The 9665-nt window shown below is 46.8% G+C and overlaps 1 long non-coding RNA gene across 1 annotated transcript in view; it reads left to right on the plus strand.

The window, feature by feature from the left end:
- The window catches only part of LOC137634659 (uncharacterized), a 367202-nt gene extending 360581 nt beyond the window's left edge, over nt 1-6621 (plus strand). The window contains exon 2 of the long non-coding RNA XR_011042550.1: nt 6403-6621. This is a non-coding gene — a long non-coding RNA (uncharacterized lncRNA). The remainder of the gene's footprint in view (nt 1-6402) is intronic.
- Nucleotides 6622-9665: the final 3044 nt, after the last annotated feature.

The following is a 9665-nucleotide window of genomic DNA, read 5'->3' on the forward strand; positions in this document are numbered from 1 at the left end:
CAACCTCGGGGTTCGGGAGAGGGAATTGCCTCCCATAGCGAGGCAGCTCCTCCTCCTCCTCTGGGGGAGGATTTTAATAACACTGTGTATAGTGATGATTTACTACAGCTTTGGGCTTCCTTGGGGCTTAAGGGTTCGCCCTCCAGGGAAGCCCTGTTTGACACGATCCAGTTGGGCGCAGCTGTCAAACACTCGCCGGCGATAGCGGAGGTAGATCCTCTGTCTATCGTCGACGTTGTTGTGGCAGAGGCTTCCGACGGGTCGGGTCAAACCCCTGCCTTGGTTGCTGATGTTGCTGAAGGCTCAGTTCCCCCCTCCGAACATCCTTGGAGGGAGGGGCTGAGTCCAACGGTCTCTCCTGCGGGTGATTCTCCCCCTTGGGGGAGTTCACTGACAGAGAATCCTCTTCGGAGGACCGACGATGATGTTCCTGCTCCTAGAGGTCGTCTTCTCCTCAAGGCTCTCCCTCCTCTTCGCCGTAGAGGTCTTCCTTCTCCCTACAAGGGAGTTAGGAGGCGCCTCTTCGGTTCTTCGCCCTCGACGTCCCCCGGAGAGGTTCCTCCTCGACGTGAGTCGACCGTTGTAGCTGCATCACTGGACCTCTCTGCAGATCGTTCGCGATATCCCACGCCTTCCAGACCTGTGGATCTTCCTTCACCGTTCCTGGAAGCTGACGCGCAATGGGGGCCCACGCACCCCGTTTTCCAACGGGCACCGGTTCCTTCGGGGCAAAAGAGCTTGTCTCACAATGTGAGCAAGTCCCTTAAGTGCCAGGTTTCACCTGTGTGCCCATGAGCACGCAGTAGCGCGCAAGCGCTCTCCTGCTGTTGCTGAGGACCATCCTGCACCAGAATCTACGTGCCAGCGTTCTCCTGCAGCAGAAGCAGAGTCAACTCGTCAGCACACTCCTGCTTGTCACCGATCTCCTGCTCGCCAGCGCTCACCTACGCGCCAGCGATCTCCTGTGCACCAGCGATCTCTTACTTGCCAGCGCACATCTGCGCGCCCTGTTCCTGACACGCGCCCACGATCTCCAGCTCGTCAGCGATGTTCTCCTGCGCGCCATCGTTCGCCCGCGCGCCCACGATCTCTGGATCTGGGTGCAGGCAAGAAGACTCTTCCTTCTCCTTCTCCCCCGCGATCACATGCGCGCCCTCGGAACTCGCCCACGCGTCAGCCCTCGCCTGCGCGCCATCGTGCGCACTCACCTTTGCGCACTTCCATAGTTGGACGAGACACTACGCGCCCACGCGCTCACAAGAAGTTTCCTGCACGCGCCCACGAGCAGCCTCCGGTATGCGCTTCTACACCTACTGGCCCTGCGACCCAGCCGTCTTCTCCAGACCGCGCACCTGCGCCCCAGCGATCTCCTGCGCGCCCGCGCGGTCCATCGCCTGCACGCAAGCACTCTCCAGCGCGCCCGCGCGCCCACGATCCTGCTTGCCGAAGGTCACCTACGCGCCCACGCGCAATCTCACCTGTGCGCGGTCGCTCACCTTCTCGCCCTACTCGCCATTGCTCACCTGTGCGCCATCGCTCGCCAACGCACCGTCGCTCGCCAACGCACCGTCGCTCGCCTGTGCGCCGTCATTCTCCTGGCCGCCAACGCTCGCCCTTACACCCGCGCGCGCCCTCTCCTGCACGCCCACGCACACCCTCGCCCGCGCGCCCGCGCTTTCATCTCCACGGGCTCGCGCGAACTTGCGATTTTTCCATCGCGCAAGCACCAGCGCGACCCCAAGCGCGATTCCCGCCGGGTTTCGCAACGCGAGCAGCCTAGCGAGTTTTCAGGAGCGCGTACAACCAGGTCATCATCTTCACCATTCCCCCCCCCCCCCCAGCGCAGAACAGCGCGCTCGCAGGAGGAGGGGAAGTCTTCAGAGAGGTCTAGGCACCAATCTTCTTCTTCTTCCTTTCAGGCAGGCCCTATGGTTTCTACTCCGAAGGATTGCCCGATCCCCTTCCTTACAGTGGGAATGTCTGACACTGCGTCTGTCAGTCGGCAGCCTTGGTTTGGGTCCCTTATCAGAGCTGTTGTCCAGTTTGTTAAGCCTGCCTTCGCTGATTTGGGTCTCAAACCAACGACAGCTTTGACCCCACTGAAGAGGAAGAGAGGAGTAGACTTCGTGGTGACTTCTCCTAGGATCAAACTGGCTCCTAAGAAGTCCGTAAGGAAGGCTCCTTCCCCCCCTCAGACGTTTTCTCTTTCTCCTGTGGATGAAGCTTTTCCGTCCTCAGGAGAATCTATCGAGGTGAGACCTACTCCCACCGCACCAATGGGAGAGACCCCACCATGAGTAGGAGAATCGTCGCGTGTTGGGGCGGAGAAGAGCCTTCAGACTTCTTTACTGGAGTCCTGCATCCCTCCTAGAAGGGAACCGAAGGACTCGAAGTCCGTCCTGAATTCTTCTTCAAGGATTCGACCAGAGCCAGCGAGACCCCAGGAGAACGTCCACGTGTCCCCCCAAGTAGAGCAGTTGGGGGCAGGAGACTTTGCTGCCAGTTCACCAGGAGGAGAGCAGCATGATTCAGAGCACGCCTTCTGGCAAGTCCTGACTCTGATGAGGCATCTCAACAAGTGCAAGGACCCGGAGACCGCCCCTCGTGAAGGCAAGGATACAGTCCTGGACCAAGTCTATGGCACTCAGAAACCCTCTAAGGCCAGTGCGGCTCTGCCTTGGTCCTAAGGGGGGAAGAGTGCCAGAGATAAGGTTGAGGGCCAGCTTTCGGAGCTCGCCTCCTCCAGCCGTTCTTCTGCTGGTAACAAGCTCCTCCCACCTCCTAGTGTGCAACAGGGGAGGTACTTTGAGATCATGGAGGAGCCTTGTTTAGCTCTCCCGCTCCACCCCTCCGTGGAAGAGCTCACCAGGGGAGTTTCTCTTGAGAGACACTCCAGCCGGCAGGTGACATTCTCAGCAACAGAGATCTTGAGTCAGGAGAAGGTCGCAAAGTGTGCCATGCTGGCCACTTCGTGGCTGGATGTCTGGCTAGGGTCTCTGGGCATCCTGCTGCGATCCGAGGATCTGTCCAAGGAGAGCACCAGGAAGGCCCTGGAGACCTTCCTCCTCTCGGCCATACGTACCATTGAGTTTCTGGCCCACCAAGTTTCAAACTTGTGGGCAAACTCGATCTTGAAACGACATGATGCGGTGACCGAGAGGTTCCACTCGAAGGTCCCAGCCGTGGATGTCTGCAAGCTCAGAGACACTTCCATCCTAGGAAAGAGCCTGTTTGAGCCTAAGGATGTGGAACAGGCAGCTGAGAGGTGGAGGAAATCGAACCATGATTCTCTCCTCCAAAGGGCTCTTACATCTAAGCCCTACAAACCTCCAGCACCTCAACAACCTCGCCAGTCCAAGACGACGAAACCGGCAGCGGCAGCAAAGACGAAGGTGTCCAAGCAGCACCCCTTTCCTGTCAAAGACAAGAAGGGTGGAAAGTCCTCCAAGGTAGGCAAGAATCCTATTCTAGGATTGGCAATCCCCCTGCATGTCCACCAGTGGAGGGATGCCTGCAAAGTTGCGCATTCAGGTGGCAGCAACTCGGGGCCAATTCCTGGACGATCTCCGTGATCAGTCAGGGATATCGCGTCCCGTTCATAACATCTCTTCCTCCCCTGACAGCGAATCCAGTGTCGTTGAGCTCCTATGCCATGGGATCGGTAAAGGGGCTAGCCCTTCGGGCAGAAGTTGAGACCATGCTCAAGTCAAGGGGATGGGGGGAGGTAACGTTCGGGTTCGTCCCTGAGTTTGTTGCTAAGACTCAAAATCCTGGAGTTCTGGGCCCATGGTTCAACTCCTTCAGGATTTTGAGTCTCTGTTCTGTAACAGATGACCCAGACCATCTCCTACTATGCCCAGTAAGGAGTCTTAGGCTCTATCTAAGAGAACAGCTGCAGTAAGTCCTCGAGTGCAAGCCCTGTTTGTGAGCACAGGAAAAACGAAGAGGGTTACTAAGAACACCATCTCAGCTTGGATTCGCAGGGTCATCCACCATTCCCTGAATCCAGACCCCCCTCCGTCACGTCGCCCTAGAGCACACGATGTCAGAGGTATCGCTACGTCCCTGGCATTCAAGAGAAACGTCTCAGTGACGCAGGTTCTACAAGCTGGGGTCTGGAAGTGTCAAACGACCTTCACAGCCCACTACCTGCAGGACGTGACCCACAGGAGGCTCGATACGTTCTCTATCGGCCCTGTGGTGGCTGCACAACAGCTGGTCTAACCTCAGGCTCCTTAATGGACAAGTAGCAGAAGGTTGAGGGTATTGTTACCCAGTTTTAGTCTGCATGTATGAAAAATTATGTCTGGCCTTTACTCTTTTCTTCATCCTCCCCTCTCTTGGGGAAGCAGCATCCTGGGTTCTCTGCATAGCTGACCTCAAACCACTGCAGGTAAACCATGCTTCCTTGTGTTCCTAGTATTAAATAATGCTGTCGCGTCCCCCATACCCTGACGAGGTGGTATTGGGAACGTCCTAGCCTAGAATTCCATCTAAAGGACTTCAGGTCAACTTCTTAGGACGAGTCACACTTCTTTCCTTCACACACAAGCTTATGTAGGCTGCACGTTCCTTGCAGAGCAAGGAACTTGCGAGGTGCAGGGACTCCTTATCTCGAGTGCTACACACTCGGATTCTGAGTCCCCGGGCAAAGCCAAAGCCAGTAAGGCTGGGACTTACCACCTTATCTAAGGGTTAAGTCACCCCATGCAAATAGCGTGGTTTGTATTTCGGTTACGGAACAAATGACAAATTCGGAGATAATTTGTATTTTTCCTAACCATACAAACCTTAGCTATTTACACATACTTGCTCGCCAGCCCTGTCCCCCGTGAAGTCCTACCCCTAAGCGAAGTGAATCAGTTCACCGGTGTGTGAGGGGGGAGGGGTAGCTAGCTACCCCTCCCCTACCCTCTCGCTAACTAGAGAGGGTGTAGTTAACCCTCGTTAAAAATCTAATGGCTCATCATTCAGCTACGCCGAAAGTAATACCCCATGTAAATAGCTAAGGTTTGTATGGTTAGTAAAAATACGAATTAACTCCGAATTTGTCATTTTTTATTAGACAGTGATAGGATAGGTTGGTCAAGGGACAAAAGCAGGATAGGGTAGCAATGGTGGATGAAGACACGATTATATTCCGTGATTAAAAAGGCCGCATAGAGTTCTCATTGATTTAAGTTGATAGTGGTTAATCATAAGCAAAACATACATTATGTTGTTGTGTTCATTAACATTAAAGATGCTACTTCGGTAAGACTAGGTTGTCAGTTTTATAGTGTTAGATAGGTTAGTCCATGGATGAAGTATACCCAGTAAGTCAAAAACAATAATGTTGAATAAGCTCCTCAATGAACTTATCTAGACTGTGTTAGTGAGTTAAGAGTGTGTGTGATCAAGTTTTTACATAAGGCAAGATAAGTAAGATGGTGGAGATGGGTAGAACAAGAGGGTTCATTGATTATAGGTTAACCAGGAAATTCGCTTGAATAGATTAATTACTGTAATATGATAGGATAGCTTAAGTTATTTTATAGAGGTTCCATACAATATATTATTGAAAATTTAGTACAGTATGTTATTTCAATTAGGAGTGATACATTTGCTTGATAAATGTAGGAAGTTGTAGGTATTTTTTAGGAGTGAAAACACCACTAATTGCTCATTTACTTTGTATTAGACTCTTGTATACTGAAATACTTTACACCTGAAACTTACCGTGTCGGTATATCCTATTTCTGCTCAGAATTTATGCATATTTTTTTAAAAATTTATCTGTATTTTGTGTTTGACCAGTTATCCTCTGTGGTGTAAGGTAAAATAGTTTTTCTCAAGTGTCTCTTGTAGAAAAAGGATGGATAAGGCAGGTTCTGTTAGTCAATATATTACTAGAGGTCGGTCATTCGAGTATTGCAGTGAAGTATTTCCTTTTTAGGTAATCCAGTACTTCTCCATTTACTAGATTTACTTTGTAATATTTTCTATTATAAATGTCTTGGATGCCTAGTTTGTCACTATTTCCACTTTTATGTTTAATACATTTGAATAATTTTTATTTGTTATTATAGTTCATCATGCACATAATTCAACTAAAGGTTTAGTCTTGCCTATGAATAAAACTTTGAATAATTTTTATTTGTTGTTATAATTCATCATGCACGTAATTCAACTAAAAGTTTAGTCTTGCCTATGAATAAAACTTAACTGTCTGGCATTTACAATAATTGATTTAATGAAAGAAACTTCGGCAAAGGTTGTGCATGTCTGACAATAATTCTTAGTCAACAGATTTTGAAAGTTATGCAGAGGTGTGAATAAGATAAATATAAATTGAATTCCACAAAAAAAAATTGGAAAAGACTGATATATCTGTACAATTAACAACTTTTATTTATTTTTCAGATAAGAATCATCAATAGAATAAAATTATCTTCTGATCAAAAGTGGAAATTAAACAGCAAATATTCCTATTGACATCAAGATTTACTTCAGAAAAAAAATTCCAGAATATTTTGGAGGAAAACAAAATTTAATTAATTTCTCATTTCAAAATTATCAACTGCAAGTTGTCTCAACTGAAGTGGCCAGTCTATCGTCAAAATTTACTGGAATGTTAAAATACTGTACCAATATGAGAAGCATTACAGTACATGTACAGTACTACAAATATTTTGAAATGCTCAGTTGACCAGAGTTATGGAGATTTTAGGGCATTGTGTGTTGAATCTTTACTCCATTTATATATCATCCCTTACGTTGAATATGGTAGCAGTCTCTAACTGAAGATGAAAATAAAATGAATTAAGTTGCTGTTAATAAGTATGTAAAGTTTTACAACAACCAGGTTATTTCGAGTTTATCAAAGTGGGTTTTTGTTTCTGGAAGATGTGAATTTAATTATAAAAACTAATAACTTTTACTCGGTAGTGAATATTTTATCCGCTCCTAATCTGGCAAGACCGGGCATATAAAGCTAATTTGCTCCAGCATCAAATACAAACTTCCAAGTCATTTGAATGGGTTACTCCTAGTTTCGTTTTCTACAACTAGACAATCAAAAACAAAAAGAGTTTCATTTGCAAATCACAACAGGTTGCTAGGCAATCCCACTGCATAGCAGCGCTATGCGCTCCTTGAATGGCTTATTTCACTTGTCTCCTGGTCATCATGCTAATATAACAGTTGTAATTGTAGAAGAGAAGAGTGACTGCCTCATTCAATCTTCTCTACAATCACAACTGTTATATTAACACTCGATACCATTACAGTATAGTGCTTTGTGTTTTTATTTTTTTATCACTGTTACTAGCTGTGCTTCCATTATTTGCGAGCGAAGTGTGTTATATCATGGCGAGGACTTCTAGCATCATGCTTTCATGGTTTGGCCGTGAAAGGCGCCCCAGTGGCAGTTTCACGAGCCGGGTTGAAGTTGACCCGCTTCCTGTTTGTCTCGTGCGTTGGCAAGATTCGTTCTCCTTCCTAGTCTTCTTCCAGCAATGGTAAGAAACGCAAGCTCGTTACTGCGTTTAAAGTTATCCCCCACCTTCCTCCTGTGTATCCGGTGCCCTCTTAGGCCCTTGGAACAGAGATCAATGTTCCATAATTTAGTTATTGATGATCATAATTTTGTAAGTGTTAGAGCCTAGTAATGAGATTGTGCATGGTGATCCTGAGTCAATACTTGTGACAGATCCTTTGACTACGACCCCTGCACTCCCTGAGCTGGATCCGATCCCAGTATCCTTGGTACATGATTATTCTCCCATGCAAATGTGTCTTACTGGTGGTGGGATCAGGGATTATGTCGTTTGTATGAAGAGAATAAGTAATTTTGGAAAGAAGTGAAGAGGGTAAGGAAGGATGGATCGAGAAGTGAAGAGACAGTGAAAGAGGAAATTGGAAGGTGGTTTAAAGGAAAGGAGGCAAGGAAAAGGTGTGCTGAACATTTCGAAAGGTTGCTGAATGTTGAGGATAATAGGGAGGCAGATATAGTTGGTGTTGCAGGTGTTGTGCCAGTGACGGGAGATAAGAATGAGAGATTACAAGAGAAGAAGTGAAGAAGGCGCTTGATGAAACGAGAGCAGGAAAAGCACCTGGTATGGATGGTATGAGGGCTGAGATGTTAAAAGAATGGGTTATGACTTTACTTGAATGGTTGGTGAGATTTTTTTATATATATTTCAGGTTGTCAATGGTACCAGTAGATTGGGTGTAAGCGTATACAGTATTGGAGAGATAGGCATGAATGTTGTAATTCAAGGGGTATTAGTGTGTTGGGTGTGGTTGGAAAAGTGTATGGTAGAGTGCTAATTAATAGGAGTAAGGATAGAACAGAGGTTTCAATCTTAGAAGTACAGGTTGGTTTTAGAAAAGGGAGATGATGCGTGGATCAGATTTTTACAGTTAGGCAGATATACGAGAAATATTCAGCAGAAGGTAAGGTGTTGTATGTTGCATTTATGGATCTGGAGAAAGCTTACAACAAGAGATTATAGGGAAGCGATGTGGATTGTGATGTTTATGGAATTAGTGGAAGGTTGCTGCAATCAGTGAAGAGTTTATACATCGACAGTAAAGCGTGTGTTAGGATAGGAAATGAAGGGAGAGTGGTTTCTCGTGAGAGTGGTACTGAGACAGGGATGTGTGATGTTGCCATGGTGGTTCAATTTTTGAGTGGTGTGAATGCTCGAGTGCTTGGTCGAGGATTGAAACTGATAGATGAGAGTGATTATGAGTGGGAGGTGAATCAGTTGGTTGCAGATGATACTGTGTTAGTTGCAGACTTGGAGAAGCGGGGTCTATTAGTGAAAAGGTTTGGTAGGGTGTATGAGGGAAGGAAATTTAGAGTTAATGTTGGTAAGAGTAATGTTAAGAGATGCATGATAAGGGAGGGTAATGTTAGGTTGAATGTTAGAGTAACTTGAAGTAGATCAATTTAAGTACTTGAGTCAGTTGTTGCTGCAAATGGTAGAGTGGATGCGCACAAACGTTGGAGATTGAATGAAGGATGTAAAGTGTTGGAGGCAGTGAAGGGAGTGGTAAAGAATAGAACATTAGGAATGAATGTAAAGAGAGTTCTGTATGAGAAAGTGATTGTACCAACTGTTATTTATGGATCGAAGTTGTGGGAAATGAAAGTGACAGGAGACAGAAATTTAGTGTTTAAGATGAAGTGTTTGAGTATGACTGGTGTATCTCGACTAGATAGGGTTAGAAACAAAGTAGGTAGGGTGACAACAGGTGTAAGAAATTAATTAGCAGCTAGAGTGGATATGAATGTGTTGAAGTTGTTTGGTCATGTAGAGAGGATGGAAAATGGCTGTCTGCTGATGGTGATGAATGCAATAGTTAATGGGAGAAGTGCAAAATGAAGGCCAAGGTTTGGGTGGATGTATGGATAGAAGAAAGCTATAGGTGATAGGAGGATAGATGTGAGAGAGGCAAAAGAGTATGCTGAAAATAGGAATGAATGGTGAGCAGCAGAAAACTCTTTAAACGCTAGGAGGACCTCAAATTTACCTTCCTTATCCATTTTTCACAGAAGATATTATATACACTGGTGCATTCCGGACCCCTCTCCTTATCGATGTTGACGTTATTAACCTTCCTTCAGTTTTTTCGGGACTTGAAATGATTAATTGGGTAGGTTGCTGCTATTCTAGCTA

This window comes from Palaemon carinicauda, chromosome 45 (genome assembly GCF_036898095.1).
Source record: "Palaemon carinicauda isolate YSFRI2023 chromosome 45, ASM3689809v2, whole genome shotgun sequence".
Classification (NCBI taxonomy): Eukaryota; Metazoa; Arthropoda; class Malacostraca; order Decapoda; family Palaemonidae; genus Palaemon; species Palaemon carinicauda.